The sequence below is a fragment of the Psammomys obesus genome, unplaced genomic scaffold (assembly GCF_907164565.1).
Source record: "Psammomys obesus unplaced genomic scaffold, mPsaObe1.curated_primary_1811, whole genome shotgun sequence".
NCBI lineage: Eukaryota > Metazoa > Chordata > Mammalia > Rodentia > Muridae > Psammomys > Psammomys obesus.
The window spans coordinates 14889370-14907304 of NW_026585797.1; positions in this window are offsets into that span (position 1 = coordinate 14889370).

Genomic DNA, 17935 nt, shown 5'->3' on the forward strand with positions numbered 1-17935 from the left:
GTCAGGTTGCCAAGCGGTGTAGCTCGCGTTTAGACTAGCAACATGCGCTCCTCGCCCCAGCAGTGACTGGGCTAGGTGACAGAGCGCGGTGCCACTTCTGGTTTGCAAAGGGAGGCTTGGAGCAAGACAAGAGTACTGGCCACGATCCCAAGACTGGTACAATTCTTTTTCAGCCAATGGCTACCCTCCCCATTTCTATTTAAAACCTGGTAGAATTTGTCCTCTTATTTACAGATGTTTTCAGCTGTGGACACTCAAACCATGGTCGTAATCTAAAATGACATTGCTGAAATATTTATTTTAGGTTCACATAAAGCTTTTATATGAAGTTTAGAACGCTTACGACACAGGCCCACAGTCTACATAGTAAGTGTCCTGGCAGCTTTTGGAACTGTGTCTGCCTTGCTCCAAAGCCCACATGAGAAGATTACCCACAAGACTATTTGAAGCCTAGGAATCCTTTGACAAGTACAGGAACATAGATAACCACAGTAGATGCAGGCTCCACTGTCAGGAAATCTCCCAGGCACACTGAGGTGACAAATTAAAAAAAAAAAAAAGAAAAAAGAAAAAGAAAAAGAAAAGATGCTAATAGAAAACAAACAGAACTAGCCAGCTCTCTGTTATCTCAGATGGCTCCTTAATTAGTCCAGCAGCTTCCATGTGCCCATTCTGACTCCATTTTGGCTCCCTGGTTCGCCGAGCTGGGGGTTCCATAAGGAAGAATAACAAACCTGGAAGGCCAGCTTCAAACCTGTAACTCCCATCGTCCCCACAGAACTGCTTCACCATCTTGCCTGCCAAGATTTGTGATTGGGCAGATGTAGGAGGTGCTCTGTAGCTTTTTCTATTTCCCACAGCTTAACTGTGCAGCTCACCAGTGCCCCCCCAGCCTCTCCAGCACCCCCACCCTCTCCAGCCTCCTCAGTCTCCCCAACCCCCCAACCTTCTCCAGCTTCCTCAGCCCCCCCAGCATCCCCTACTTTACCCAACCTCCCCAGCTCCCCAACTTCCCCCAGCCCCCAACCTTCCCCAGCCCCCCCCCCCCCCCCCCCCGCCCCAACCATGCCCTGTCTTTCTGGCTCAGAGAAAAAGGAGTGGAGGGCGTACTTCCTAGTTTTCAATGTCTTTTAGGGCACGATTTAGCTATACATTTAGCTTTCCCTTTCTGAATCCATGGACAAAACCAGTAAGAAGTGTCTTCTAGGTGAATCAGAAGAAAAAGGTAGCAAAGGGAGTGTAGGAGTGCCTCCTTTGGGAGAAAATAAAGACAACTAAAGTCTGGGGACATTTGATGAAGGCATTGAAACTAGTGAGAATCATAAGGTTTGAAAGAGCCTTCAGTTTCTGCTATATATCTTGTCAAGATGTTCAGGGCTCTGCAAAAAGGTAGGAATACGTAGGAAAAAAAGTAGTGGATTCAAAAAAGTCTCTTTAGTAGAAGAGAGAGGAATTGGAGGTGTACAGAACATTTCTGAGAATTGCTGAGTTCTCAGCCATTTTTACTGTGTGCCAGCATTCCTGTTATAACTGTTGTTCTCTAGAAACTGAACTGTGGGACTATTGAACCACACTTTGAAAGAGATGAAGATCCCTCAGTGGTCTGCTGTAACTCTGGGACTTGGGAGATGAACACAGGGGAATCAAGAGGCCAAGGCCATCCTTAGCTGCACAGTTAAAAGCCTGCCTGGGCTGCATAAGACCCTGCCTCAAACAAGCAAACAGTAACAACAAGCGCTCACAAAAACAAGGAAGAGCTGAAACCCAGTAAAGAAAAATAGACTCCAATTGGTGTGTATGCTCAACTCAAATGCCCTGAAGGGTCTTTCTTAATCAGAAGCCAGTGATGGCACCTGAGAGACTGTGGAATTCCAGAAGGTGGCAATCACAGATCCAAGGGAAATCAGACATTTTGGGCCCACAGTTGCCTTTTCCCTCTCTCCCAGCATTGTTCTCAAGTGAAAAGACAGATCCCCTAAAAACACATTCCAATGGCTTGATACAAGTCTGGTGGTTTACTTATTACATGGCGTCTTTGAATCCTGCATACCTGTAATCTCAGCCATCCAGACGGACATGAAACAGTTTGAAGCTGCTCTAGGCCTCATAGTAAGTATAAGGCAAGCCAGAGCTACAGACAAGGCTCTGCCTCTAAAATAAATGCATTAAATAAAGAGAATAAAGGAAAGTGTTTGTAATTTCAGGGCCATTACAAGGACTCCTTCTGAAAAGACAAGGGCAGTTCTCTGTGAGAATCGGGGGATATGACGTCATGGATTTCATTATCACAAGAATGCTGTCATCTTCTGAAATGCTCCCTCTTCCATAGGGACCTCAACTCCTTACAGGAATCCTGTAGGAAGAAACCCAAGACCCACTGCAGTGAAAGGCACCTGAGGTAATGCTGTGAGTCACTGGTCCCAGGAACCAGACCCTTCATCAAGGGAGGCAGCAGGTTTCATGGTAAGGGCAGCTCCTCTACTTCCAGGGGGCCTGAAACAGTGAGCTACTAGAATCACAAACTGCTCAGAAACCCATTCTGTGAATTCCAATTTAATTTACTGTCAGCATTTGGCTGAGTTACTTGGCAGAGTAATTTTATTTTGTATCACAAATGAAAAGACTCAATTCTTGATTTTCTTTCTGTTTCTATGTAGAGTTCTATTAATGAGTGACCATGAACAATTAGGAAAGGTTGGGCAATGGGTTCGTAGGAACTCACTGGTGTGTGCTGCTGGCTTAAACAGTAAGATGGCTATTAACTGAGGGAAATTATTTATTTCTAAGTATGTAAATAAGTGTTTTTCCACCCATTCATCCCCCAACACACACACACACACACACACACACACACACACATACACACACACACACACACACACACACACACACACACACACACACACACTTCATCTGCCCCTTAATCCCCTTGGATTAGTTTGGGTTTTCCATAGTGCTGCTTTGTTGCTACTCCAGTCTCCTTTACAGGTCATCTTCATAAAAAAGGATGTTGGCTTTAGTTCATTTGGGGACTTGTTTTCTGGGACTGACTGACAATGCAATTGATCCAGGTTCACTTATTTTCAAGCAAAGAGCAACGTGTTACCATGTTATATTTCTTGAGAAACATACCTATGGATGCCAAGACATCCCACAACGGAGTGGTGGAAGTCCCAAGCACTTTGGCAGCCTGGAGGAGAGTAGCTGGATGGGGAGATTCTGTACTTCCATCCTGAGAGCCCTTGTGTGGAAATCACAGTGTAGCTTCAGTAACAATGGGAAGAGCAACCTAATTGTACTAAATACAAACATGCCTTTCTTTCACTCACTGACAATAGAGTATATGTTTTGATGTTGCTGCATTCTTCCCCCTTCTTCATTGCTGTCCCATCCATGTTTGTTCCCAATGCTTTTGTGGGGTTATGAATCTTCTGAGCTGATCTTGGTCTGTAACAGGTACGCATGGCAATGGTTGAATAGGCTGTTGTAAGATCTGGCTCTTTGGATCTCTTATTTATAACCTCAGTATTGACCATGCCAATATATATGCACTTAAGCATTTCTCCAAGACCCAGCACAAGCAACCAGTCATCGAAATGTGCTGTTCAGTGACTGGTACCTATTCCAGCCTTGGAAGACAATTTGGTGCTGTCTAAGCCTGAGTCAAGGGGGATGGCTTATATCTCCATACTTGTTAATTTTTTTTTCATTGATGTGGAAAATTTTCTAGCAAAGCAATGTAAGGAAGGAAAGGTTTACCTTGGCTCACAGAATGAGGATTGTGATAAGGAAGTCATAAAGGAGAAATGTGAAGCTGGTTAAAAAGGGTTGGAGCCCCTTCCTAGCCCTGCTCTAAGCTTCATGCCCAATATTAAAAAGAAAATAGTGCGTTATGAAGAACCCAGAATATATGGTATTTCATAATAATAAACACTCAATGCAGTTTACAGAGCCGAAGTTCTGGGTTAATTCTTTAAAATGATTTATAATTTCACCCAAGTTAGAGCCCAGAGACAAGGCCATAAAACAAAGTGTACTGCTTTTAAATATTATGTTCCCAAACCTGCTATTAAGTGTTTCTGAATTGTACCTTAAATCATGGGGTGGGGGGAGAAGAAGCCAGCTTGAAATAGGATTACATGTTCCTGCAGTGGCCTTGGCCAGTCGTTTCCCCCCTTGTTTTGACTGACTCAATAAATATCAGTAAGACAGCCTGTATCAAGCCTATGTGTTGAACATACGTGTTTGTTCCTGCTTAGCGGGTATTAGGGATATATACTTTGGATAGATATCAGCTAAGACTCAAGGATTGAAGGCACGGTCCCCGGCCTGTGGTGCTGCTGGGGGGAGGGTGGACTCTTCAGAGGTAAGGCCAAGTGAGAAGAACTAGTGTCACTAGGAACACACCTTTCAAGAGGGGTATTCTCTCATTTCCCAGGTACTGTGAAGTGAGCAGATTGATTCTGTTAGACATTGTAACACCACCCTGCCATAGGCCCAAAAGCAGAAGAATCAAAACCTTTTAAGTTAATTTTGTTACAAGTGGAAAACTGAGTAACACAGGTTGGCTGTTTTCCCATGGAAATGTTTAGAGGTTTCAAAATGTATTTTAATTTTTATTCACTAATAAATTATGTGGAAACTTTTAATACTTTGCTTACATTACTAAAAAGGTTTTTTCCTCTCTTGTTCTTAAAAAGTCTTAAGAATTAGTGTTTTTCTTAATTCCTAGTTTCCATCAGAAGCTTAGAAGAAAAATTTATAGTTGGCATATTTCTAATATGCCTCACAGGAAGTTCAAGTGATAAGATGGGGGTTGAGATTTTCCTATTGGAAATAAATCTAAGGAATGTGTTTTTAGCTATTCAGCTCTCACAGGAATATAATGATGCTTTATTTGTTTATTTGTTTCTAGAATAAAATTCATAGTTGGAGGAGAAATTTGACTTTTAAGATAGCTGCTAGAAATACCACATTACACCAAATCAACAGCAACAATTAATTTTTCAAAAACTCTTAACATGTTACATTTCATCTGTGAAATAGATATTTCTGAGGAGAGATGGATATCTAAATTCTTGAAGTTTCATGATCAATTCTTAGAGTCTATGGTTGAACCTGACCATGACTTGGCCTTGATGTTAAGTAGATGGTCTTGATATCAAACATTCGAATGCGAGCAAATGTGAGATTTGAGACTGAAAACAAAACAAAACAAAATCATAAAACAATGTAATTCATACATATATTTTTGGCTTTAACTATCAGGAAAATCATTGTACTTCTTGGGTAGCTGAAAAAAAGCTTAGTTGTAGATGTTGTGATTTTAATCACTTGAAAATATTCAGCCTCTTCTGCTTTACTTCCTAGAATGGCTGTTGTCTTTACAATAACTGATCTATGGCCCAGGACCTAAATTTGCTGGCCTTTCATGGTGCCTTCCTAGAGCTAACTCAGATAATGTGAGTGTAAAACAGCACCACAGACATGGAAATAACCTGCTGAACCAGGTAATTTAGCTGGAAAGCTTGAGTTTGCCCAAGTTAATATGTGTATTTAAATTTAAAAAAAACAATGAAATATTTAGGTTGCAAATTAATACAGGAATCATTTTAAGAAACAGTATAAAAGGTGAAAATTTCAGGTTCACCAAGAGATTTTTTTTCCCTTTCCTAAATTGCCTTTATTTTGTTCACTTATAAACTGAAAGATCTACCCATACAACTTGCTAATGTGCATGCCTCAGCTCTTTCCAGGCAGAGACAAAAGGATCAGGGTTTTAAGGTTGGTCAGCAAGTTGAAGGCCACCCTGGGTCATAGGGGAGCCTGACCTGAACATACATACATACATTCGTACATACAATGTGGTTGGATTTACTGGTTGGTCAGAGCTATTCTAACTCCAAAATCATTCTGTAACTGCATCAGGGAATTTGCTATCCGTCACTAAGAGCATTGAATGCAGAAATCTATGTACAGAGGTTGGGTCAGATGTGGGATCAAGGTGGAAGTCTGCCATACGACACATCAAGTAACCTTAGTCACATCACTGGCTTCTCCACATTAGTTCTGCATTTGAAAAAAAAAGTGATAATAGGTTCTAATTATTGGAGTTATTGTAAAGATTAAACACAATGAATATATTGAGATGCTTAGAGCAGTGACTAGCACAAAATAAGACTCAGTAAATAAATGCTGATTATTATCTGTTCACTTTATTGACAGAACAAAGCTTCTTCCCTGCATAAGGTTTGCTTATAATGATTCAAATTAAAAGCTAAAGAAACTTCATGGTTATTGTCCATATTAGAAAGGAAGAGGCCATGCCTCTATTGTACAAGAGAGTTAAAATTTTTCTTTATATATTTACTTGTTTTGTTTTTCCCAAATATGTGAAATCTTAGTTATTACCAAGATAGAAATCATCAAACTATGACCTCCATGAGCATCTTTGACTTACTTGGAGGTGAAACCAAGGTCTTCCCAAATCCTAATGTGATGAGATGAATCTCCTTGCTCTAGCAATATCTTATTCCTCCAGACTGTCTTTGCTTCCATCTGCCTTATATATTGTAATTCTTGAAGAAATGAACTGATTTAAGTAAACACTAGATGAAGGGTGCTAGGCCAAAGGCTTAGTGTTGACTGTAAATTCCTCAGAATCTTCATCTCACTTAATATTAACATCTCTATAGAAGAATGAATGATTGCTTTTCTAGGACATATGCCAAGGGCCACAAAATTTATACGTGTCAACTACGTGGAACTCAGGGTGAAATTTTTCCTACAGCAACTACTGTAAGTTGAGGTTTCCTGGCAGGGTATTTTTGTTTTTTGTTTTTGTTTTTTGCCATAAAAGAAATATGAACCAGGTTTTTCTGGGCCAAATGCCAAGTTAGGTCCTGTAATTACCCTTTGCCCATTTTCTTTCCCCAAGCTGTTTTAATTAGATAAGAACTCTGTATTCATTTCCTTCTGTGAATGGAACTGTAATGCTGCCATGAACACTTCTGGGACTGATAATGCTCCAGTATGCTGAGTGCCTTTTCCTTAGAAATGGAAAGGTTTTGCTATAAGTACAAAATGCTTTCCAAGGAGTAGAAGGTCTAGAGAAAAAAAAAATGTGGGCTATTCAATACTACATCTCTTAACTGACAACTAGTTCAGGTAACCCTGGGGGGAAGTAGAGAAACCATACTTAACCCTTGTCCCCCAGATGTCTCTACTGTATTGCTCTTCAGGACTAGCAAGATAACTAAGCAAGTGCAGACACCTGTCATCAAGGCTAAGGACCTGAGTTCTGTCAATGAGACCCACTGTGGAAGGAGACATTTGATTTCATCAAGTGTTCCTTTCACCACCACATGCTTTCCTTGGCATGAGTGTTCATATGTGGAAGCACATACACACATAGCCACATACACTCAAATAAATAAATAAATAAATAAATAAATGCAGCAATAAGAAGAACTAAATTTTTCATTATCAAGTTGTAATGGATCAGTATCATGAAGCCAGTTCTTCTACTCTACACTCCCCATCCTTGAACAAACCATCCAAGGGAACAAGTGCCCCACAGTCACAAAGCTGTGACATTCACTGGCCTTTACCATTTAACATAAATGTGCCTTTTGCATCAGCACATTTAGAGTGCCTGATGTCTCTTACAGCTATGCTTTATGCTCAGACAAAGTTCAGTTCTAGTACTAATTGTCCTCCTACAATGCAAGATCCTGTAAGGTAAGTCACTCTACTGCTAGAAGCTTCTTTTCGTAGCTTACCTAGTTTTGTTGGTAGTGTTTTTTTCTGTTGGTTTTGTTTTCTCAATATGGCTTGGGGTGGTGTATATCAATGCTTGAACTCGACCTTATTGTCTTCTTCTAATGGAATACAGCTGCTGTATTCCATTACACAGCTGTAGCATCATTTAACTATGGATGCATTTCCAGTCTTTTGCTCTGGGAGTCAACTATTCATTGTGGGTGGGTGATTTCACACTTATCTCTGTAAGACCTATTATTATGCATGGAATTGCAGCCCCCCCCCCCAAAAAAAATCTTTTGTGTATGGAAGGGAGGATACTGGTAGGTATTGTTCACTTACAGTGCATTGTGGTTGTCTCTTTTGACCACTAGTGCCTAAGAGCTGTTTCCACAAGTGAAAAAAAAATATTCAGTGTCATAACTGAGGTTGAATATGCTTTTATGTTTACAGGGCCATTTTTTTCTCTTCTTTTTTCTCTAACCACAAGGCCATTGTACATTCTCTCTTGAGCATTGGTCTCTTTTTGTTAAATTGTGTGAACCATTTTGTATAGGGAAATTAGTTCTTCTTGTGAGTTATATATACTGCAGATATGCAAGCATATTTATAGAATCTGAAAATTTAATCTTTAAGCTTTGCATATGGGGTGGGTTTTAAAACAGAGCTTTTTAAAAATGTTCTGTGACTTCTGGGTTTGTATTATATTCAGAAAGTTTTGCCCTACAATTCTCTTTATAACATTTGGTGACACTCTTTTCCACATTTAAATACTTGGCCCCTCTTGTACCTTATTGTCCTTTAGTCTGGGAGGTACAAATCTAACTTTATTTTATTTATCCAGTGGCTACCACTTGGTTCCAGGAACACTTATTGATAACTGTGTCAAACTCCAGCTAAGTTTACTGTGTACTTAATTTGTCTGTACATTTTAATTCACTGCTGGATTTTCTGGTCCCTTCTACTAATGTTTTAACTGATCCTATGCAAGTAAGTTGTTTTTATAATCAGGATGCTATGGTATGCCATCACACCCAGTGAAATATTACTTTTCGTTTTATTTCTTGTGTGAGTGATGTGTATATACATGTTTGCACATATGTGGGTAAATGTGCACATATGTGCATGAGCTTGAAGATCTGAGGTTGGTGTCGAGAGTTTTCCTTATAGTTTGTGCACCTTATTCATTGTGACAAGGTCTTTCAGATGAACTCAGAGCTCACTGATTCTGATAATCTGACAGGACAGCTTGCTTCTGGGACTCTTGTCTCGGGTATTTAGGGTGAAATTGTAGGTAGACTGGCACACCCACCCAGCAACTACATGGGTTCTGGAGATCTTAACTAGGTCCTTATGCTTGAGCAGCAAGCACTTTAACCTCTGACTCATCTCTCCAGCCATTAGTTCAGTTTTCTATCTAAATTTTCCTGCCTATTATTGTTTATTAAATTTTTCCCCATGTTAGGATCCACTTATTTAGCTCCTCTTCTATCAACAAAATCAATTAGTTTGTTTTGGGGAGAGTATACAAATATATAAATAAATTAGAAGAACTATCCATGTTTATGATACTAATTTATTTACTGAAGACTAAGCCATGTCTTTCTATTTGACTATTTTGTGTCTCTGTAGGATTTTAAACTTTCTTTATAAGGCAGATAATATAGAGAGAATAATGATAGTACCTACCTGTCCTGTTTGGCACATTAGGTTTGTTTGTTTGTTTGTTTTTTGTTAACTTGATCCAAGCTAAACTTATCAGAGAAGAGGAACTTCAATTGAGAAAAATATGTTCATCAGATTGGCCTATAGGCAAGTCTATAGGTCATTTTCCTGATGAATGATTGATGTGGGAGGGTCCAGCACACTGTGGGTGGGGCCACCTCTGGGTTCATGGTCCTATGTTGTATAATAAAACAGGCTGATCAAGCTAAGGAAAGCAAGCCAGTAAGTAACACTCCTCCATGGTTTCTGCTTCAGTTCCTGCTTCCAGGTTCTTGCTTTGAGTTCTTACTCTGATTTTCCTCAGTTATGTACTGTGATACAGAAATGTAAGCAAAATAAACTCTTTCCTCTCCAAGCTGCTTTTGGTCATGGTGTGCATCACAGCAGGAGAAACCCCCACTAAAGTACTTCCTTAAGGCGTTTTTACAAAGATATAGTGAAGATAATATACACTGTATTAGTGTAACATGTAACAGTCAGGTAGACGATGTATGACAAATGTACACTTCTTGCTATATCCTGGAATATGTATGACTAATCCAGTAATATAAATCAGTATTTCAACTGTGCCAAATTTCCATGGCTGTGACTCATAAGTGGTTTTATCATTGAGGCAGAAACTCTTTCCTGCTCGTGCCACACTCATCATTGGCATAGGTTTATGGAAGGGTATCTGTGGGTATCCCTGTTGACTTGAATTAAACAGGTATGGCTGCCTTGCCAGCATAAGGGAGGTATCACCACCCAGGAAGAAGTGTCTGTGTAGGAGTCATTGTTAATCATACAGCAAGTATGGATGGTCATCTCAGCTCTGCACTCCATATCCGTGTGCTTTATATGCTCTGTGCATACAGTGTTGTCAGTACAGAGCTCATGTTTTATTTCTTATATTTTGTCTTCTAGAGTAAGTGCAATGGTCTCATTTTACAGTTAAAAAAAAAAACCTGATAGTCTAGGTCACGGATCTAACCTGATGATGGAGATTCATTTGTCTCTAAAGTGCTACTAACCAGTATTTAAGTTAGCATATTCAGAAGAAATTAAAACCAATGACCAGCAATGTGGCTCCATGGGTAAAGACAGGAGAAAACCAACTCTACAAATCTGTACTCTTGTCTCTATGCTGTGGCACGGTGCAGACCCACACATGCTATCATTTGAACATGCATAAACGCTTGAGTCAACGGTAAAATAAGCTGTAATGCTATTTGACCATGTCAGAGCGCACTTTTTCATCTGCTGTAGAGGCATTATTATGTCATGCATGACTGTGTGCATTCTTTCTGTCAATAAAACCACACCTTTGACAAGGACCATACAGTTCCTGCTTTGAACGTCAGCCTGAAAAAGCCCTGGGAAATTTGTCTTTTCAGATACATTTGCCTTCATGGGTTAAGCTGTTTATTTCCACATCATCTGAAAATGCCACAGAAATACTCAAATACCCTGTCTCTTATTTGTCTTCATGCTTAGACATCTTTATTTGGTGAAGAACTTGTGACACTTCCATATAGCTTTTACCAGATAACCTGTCGAACCTAAGTAACACTCTGGCAAAAGAGGCAGTCCAGAAAGCAGCTTATTCCCCAGGGAAAGATGCATGTGCGGCTCATGGATCAAGAAAAATCCATTTGCCAGGAGAAGAGCATTCTTCAGGCATCTCTGCATGTCTCACAAAACAAAGATATCCCTACACGGCAAATGAACAAACCAGAACTCCTTTGCCAGATTCCATTAGTGCCATCCACACAACCTTGCTTACTACTGAGGATGGAATGGTGGTTTCCCACTAGAAATTAGGAAGTAATGCCTTGTCACAGACGAGCTGGGTCTGGGAGCTAACACTGGAGGAGTGGGTCAGGTGTTTGAAGGTCAGTGCGACATTGATGGTTCAACAGAGGGTAAGACCCGGAGTCAGGGAGTGGGAATTCGTGCTCACCCAGAGTTCCAGAGTTGGCAGAAAGATGGGGTTTAAGTTGGGTGTCAGAGAACCTTCTTTCTAAAAGAGCACATCTAGGATTTGCTCTCACAAGATGTGGACCACCTATTGTGTTAGCAAGGTAGATACTTGGGTAAAAGTCTGGCTCACTTGAATCAAAGGGAAGGCTTGTTCCTAGTAACCATATATTTTTCTGGCTCCTTGCTGAGATGTTTTCAAAAAGGGACCCTCTGGCTGGCAACTCAATTGAGCATTCATTGAGTGAACACATGAGGAATAAGGTTGTCATGCAGTTTCTGAATATAGGGCAAGTGGTGACAGCAGTTCTTTAAGAGGTGATAGCTTGGTGCTGAGTCACCTGCAGGGTGACTAAGGACACAGTTATTCCCAAGCCTAGGGTGGGACTGAACCTGTAACTGGCTCAAGTAGGGAAAATTACAGGGGGCGGGGAAAATGTAAGGGGATAGTTCCTTATTTATCCTTTAACAGCTTTCTGTTATCACTGGCTCTTAATTTTTTGGTCAATCTTTCTGAAAATGCTTTGCTACATTCCTCACCTTTCATGGAGTCAAAATGAGACTCTAATTAAGGATGCCATACGTGGCTCTCGTGAGCACTGTTCACAGCTGTGGGAACAACCATTTAGCTGGAATGTGTTTAAAGCTATGTGGCTGGCACTGTCAAGTCTAATATACCTAAGACCTCTTTTCCTTCAAGTAGTCTCTAAAGGAACATGATATCGGACCCACATCCCCTAAAGAACAAATTGTCTGAGGCTCCATGGATAGGAATTATTAGGAGTGCCAGACCCCACCATCTTTCTCCAGACCTCCTTGACATGGGTCTCTCCACAGATATAAGCTTTAGAGTGCAGAGAGGCAGCCTGTTAAACCACGAATTCTAATTCAGATTTTGAGCTAAGACCTTTCGCTCACTTAGAAGCACTTAGGTGAGGCCGCTGCTGCTGATCCCTGACGCACACATTGAGTGGCAAGACGCTACAGCCAGCTTAGCCAGACAGCGTTTTCAGACTTGTGGGCCTTATGGTCTCTATGTTATCACTTCAACTCTGCTGCGTGTGGAACAAGTGGGTCATGGGACTAAGAGAACCAGCCTGGAGCAACAGTGAGGTCAAGATGTGTCTGCACCCTGAAAATCCTGAGACCAGCAGGAGTAAGGATCGCTCCCTCCCACTCTGGGCCTTCGTGCCCAGCTGCATATAGCCTTTCAACCTCCCACCTCTGCCACTCTTGAGGTAGACACCACGTAGCGTGGTGGGCAGGTTTCAGGTTAAAACTTCCAATTTTTTTATGAGGCCATGTCCAGCTTGCACTTGGAATTCCTCTTCTTCGCGCAAAGGAAGCATTCCCAGCACCTCAGCCCCCGCCAATGAAAGCCCATTCCCGCTTCCCCAAGGTTTATAAAGTCCTTAAACCCCAAATAATGGAGAGCTATTCCACTGAAAACCGTCCGGCCGAAGGCTCCCCTGCCACGCATCCTGCTAACCCATCTGCGCCACCCTCCACCCCTTCTCCCATCCGCGACCAAGCTTCATTCCTTCAAGTCCACCATCTGTGCACTGCGCGCCGGGATGCTCCTAGGGAAGAAGTGATCTCTCAGGCTGTCGGTACACTCAAGCTTCAATAGACTATACATGCATGAGCAAGCGTGTTAGTAAGCTAGCAAAACTTCCTTCGTGGACACTGTAGCCAAGTTTCTTGTAATCTTCATGTGTTAGAATTTTTTTTTTTTTTAATTTTCCTATTTGTTTTAGTTATTTAAGTGTGGGAAAATGAAACTGGGGCTGTGTGTAGCTCCATGTTAACTCTTACCTGGCATGTGTGAAGCCCTGGGTTGGACCTTTACCACTGCAAAACAATAGAAAATAAGAATGTGAAAATCTTAACAGCCCCGTTTCCTCACCCACAGTGTAGAATGTTCAGGGGCTTTGGTATCAAAGGGTGAAGAGTTTTTTAGAGAAAACAGGAAGCCCATCACCATCTACAGTGACAGGGAGCAGACAGATGGCCAAGGTGAACAAGAAGCCTAATTTGCCTCTGTAACAGCTATGACTGGTCCAGTATGGTAATAAGGAAAACTTCATATTTTTTAGGGCCTCAGTTTCTCATGTGCAAAGTAAGACTAGAAAGCACCTTCCCAAAGGGTTATTGTTAAGAGAACAAAGACTATAATCAATCTACATAAAACTTTTGTGACATATGGAAGAGATGAATTACAATGTATGAACCAATGTTTCAAACAGTACCGGAGGACAAGAGTCCCTCTGAACAAGAGTAAGCTTCAGAGCCAACCAGCCGGCAGGGGATTTGCAGGATAACTTGTGGGCCAACAGATCATGGTTGTTAACAAATACACATTTTGGGGAATGCACCTTAGGAACGGGGTGGCAAGTGGTCCATGTCTGTGAGTGAGATCTGTGAGACAGCTTTATGAAGATGTCTTTTCAGAGTGAGAAACGTGGAGAGAAAGGTCGGGAAGATACAAGGACAAGATTCGAGTGATGCCATAAGGATGATTACGAGCTGTCAGAATTCACTGAGTGCCTGGTGACGGGTCTAACACTGCTTCCCACACAGTACACTAGTTAACTCTCACAATCGCTTCACAAACCAGGCACTACTATAATCCCCGTTGACCAGACGAGGCAGAGACAGGAGGCTAAGCAACACGCCCAGGGCCATCTTTTTCTAAAGTGGCAGACCAGGCTGGCTCTAGCATCTACCTTCTCAGTCATCACACTGAAGTGTTGATCTCAGGGACTCTAGGTTCCCTGAGTAAAAGTGGATTGGCTAGACACGGGATGAAGAGGGTGAAGTCTCTGGTTCTCAAGTGGGGTTCAGGGATGCTCAGTCTTTTTACGCCACTATGTTATGATGTATAAATATGTTTCATGTGAGACTATAAATTGCACTTTCTGTCCTCACGTGTCACCTAACCCACCTTTGCCACAGTTTTGGCATATCTACACACAGAATGGGGGCAAGTTCAAGGCATATTCTGCATTTCCATGTAAATTCATTTTCAAAAGCAGATGGGGGCGGGGAATATATTTCCTTCTGTCTTCTTTGTGGGTGATGATGCTTGCCTCACTGGGGATTGTGCACAGACAATGTGAAACAGAAAGATGCCTATTGTGGATATAAAGGAAATGCCACTCGAAGTAAATCTCCTGAAATTAGTGCCTGTGATTACTCGGATCCCATGAGTCTACACAAAACTTTGGGTGGTTCCCCACCTTATGACTGTCGTATTTTCCCATCAGTAGTCTTTTAAAAATTAAACACATCTCTTAAGGTTGAGTTTGGAACAGGAATTTTTAATAAGGGTATTCCCAACCTCTTCACCTCAGGTGATTTGCACAGGAAAATCAATCTGACACTATGTGTCCATATTTGGTAACTTCCTCTTCAGTCAAATCAGATTTCCTGGATGTTCCAGAATTGCCCACACTGTGTTTCTTCAGTAACAGGAAGAAAATCGAAATTCAAATGTTATAACACCTCTTCTCAATTTTTAAAGAAGATACATGACCTGTCTGTCCTAAAGCTGCATGAAAAACTGTACATACAAGCTTTTACCAGGCTCCATTGTCAGTCCTCAGACCTAACCAAAACTACTTCAGGTTCTCCAAATCCTCTAAGGAGTCCTTCTAGATGATTGGAGACGCTGTGTCCTCCACTGCTTACTTACTCAAGGAGGATGTATGTAAGTACTTGGATAAACACCCTCTAATTACTGCTATTTTATTACTATAATAGCAGTGATCCCTGAGCCACACAAATGTAACTGCTTTGTTTTGTTTTGTTGAGAGAAGATCACATGCAGCTGAAGGTGGCTTTCCATCCCTAATCCTGCTGCCTCTACCACCCGCCTCCCCCAGGTGCTGGGATGGCAGATGCCTGACCCCATGCCTGGCTCCTATTGCAGATTTGCTTGATGCTTGCTTTCTTCCTTCTTTTTTTTCTTTCTTTTTCACTTTCTTCGTTTTTCTGAAACCTTTTTTTTTCAATTGTGTTATTTATTTTTAAAAATAAGTTAGAATAATTGTGAAGAATTATGTCTTAAAACATATGGTTTAAAACAAAGCTTTTTAGATTTATACATTATAAACAGCCCAAAATAATAATTGGGAATAGATGTTTAGTTAGGTGAGAGTCACAGAAAAAAAATCTTGAATTTCTTTAATGGTGCTTTGTCGTAGTCTTTTAATATGCTGAGGGAGTCAAGGCAATCTGTTAGGAGGATATGCTGAATACAGGGAGTAAGAATTCCCTCCCTCTGTCTAGACACCTCATAAACAGACTACAGTCTTCAGAAACTGGCTTGTACCACATTCTTAAAACAGCAAAATGTTGATCTTGTCTTCTAGGAAGGATTTGTTTCTCTTCCAACACAAATACATTCTTTAGAGCAATGTTTACAGAAAACTAGAAATAACAAATATGGGTTTCTAAAATATATTCTTTTTAAAAACTAATCTTGAGATGAATTATTGCATAAAGTGAATTCTAAAGGTGTTTGGATTTTGGACATTCAGTACTTAGACAATCTGAGCAGCACGTTGTGGTGAATATACCAACAATTTAGATTATTCAACATTTAATTTATTTCTCTTGGCTTGGTATGGAATTATCTATTTTGAGATATGTGTTACTCCCAAGAACTTGATGCACTGAGAAATCCAGGATAACCCGCATTACAGACAATTTTATAGCTGCCGTATGTTGGAGACATTCAATGGAGACCTGGGTATGGTGGCACCACTCCAGAGTCCCAGCACTCAGGAAGCAGAGGCAAGTTTGAGGCCAATCTGAGATGTATTATGAAATCCTGTTTCAGTATAGAAAAGGGAGGGAAAGGAAAGGGATGGGAAGAGACAAGAGAGACGAAAGGAGAAGGGGGGAGAAAAAGAGGAAGAAGGAAGAAAGGAAGGAAAGTAAGAAGGAAGGAAGGAAGGAAGGAAGGAAGGAAGGAAGGAAGGAAGGAAGGAAGGAAGGAAGGAAGGAAAAGAAAGACCTTGAAGGATAAAATAACATCGAGAGATGTCACTAGGCTAGAAACTCAGAGGAACTGAGAAACCTCTTGGTACTGAGTGACAGGGAAAATGTTGCACAGAGTCTACACAGTTGAGGGCTTTCCAGGTGAGGGAAACTAGGTGTACCAATCACCAAAGCAGGAAAATGAAGCCAGAAACTGCATAAAAGATAAGAACTGTAACCAGACCTGAAGACAAAACTGGGATTCCACATCCTACAGAAGCCACCAGACAGGAGACCAGGCTGGCCTTAAACTGTAGCAATCCTACTCCTCCTGAGTCCTCGAATTACAGATGCGGCCACCACACCTACTCTTATAGAGTCTTAATTCAGGAAATTAGCCAGTTTGTGATATAATGAAGCATGTTAATAGATCATTTACCTTCGAATCAACTTCAACACTTAATCTAAAATTGTATTTATCATAATACCATTTCAGAATTTTGTAGCAAAATATTTAATAGAGTAACATCAGCATTCATCACTCTCTGTTTTGTAACTATGGGTGTGTTGTGACCAACCTACTCACACTTCCATTCCTATGCCTTCACTCCCATGGTATACTGTATTATCAAATTATGCACATGCGTGGGGAGGGGTGTGGGGTTGTACGTGTGTGTGTGCATGTGTGTGTGTGTGTGTGAGAGAGAGAGAGAGAGAGAGTGAGCTTAACATAACTGCACTGGCCTACTTCTGGTTCTATGGACCAAAGAGAAGTAAAAGGCCCTACACATGCTGTGTTAGGGTCTGCCTAGTACTAGATGATGGGAGAAATAGGATCTATGTTCGGAAAACTTATTCCTTGAGTTTGGCTGTAGACAAATCATTGCAAAACACTGAGTTGAAGTTGTGCTGACTCCTAAAAGGTACTTGATAATTTAGGGAAGTCTAAGGGAGGGCCTCAACACAGTGTTGGGGCCTGAAGATTTGGGGAAAGTCTCCCTGGGGAAGTGATTTTGAAAACGAGATCTGACCACTGTGGAGGAAGGGAGAGTAGAAGTGGAAGGGTGTTAAAACTTCTCAGAAGAGGAAATTGCATTTGTGAGGGCTCTGAGGTGAAGCAGAGTCCAGAACATTCCAGGAACTGAAAGAAGGGCCAGCTGGGCTGGAGGTCAGGGCAGAGCCACATCTGAAGGGGCACTCTGCCAGGCAGATGGTGCTTGACAGTGGAGACCACAGCAAGAGCTTTCTTCTATCATACTCCTTTATCTTTCTTAAAGCTAACAGCCCCCTTCCTTCCTATTTGTCACAGTGACCTTGACATTCACACTTATGGTCCTATAACATTAAATCCTCAAACACTGGTTAGTTCTCAGCATCTGTGTGGGACTAGGCCCAAGATCTTTTATGAATAGCAAAATTTGAGCACACTCTTATACCTTATAAAAATGCATGATATTTGCATATAAGCCAAGCACACCCTGCCATATGCTTTGAATCTTCTCTGGATTAT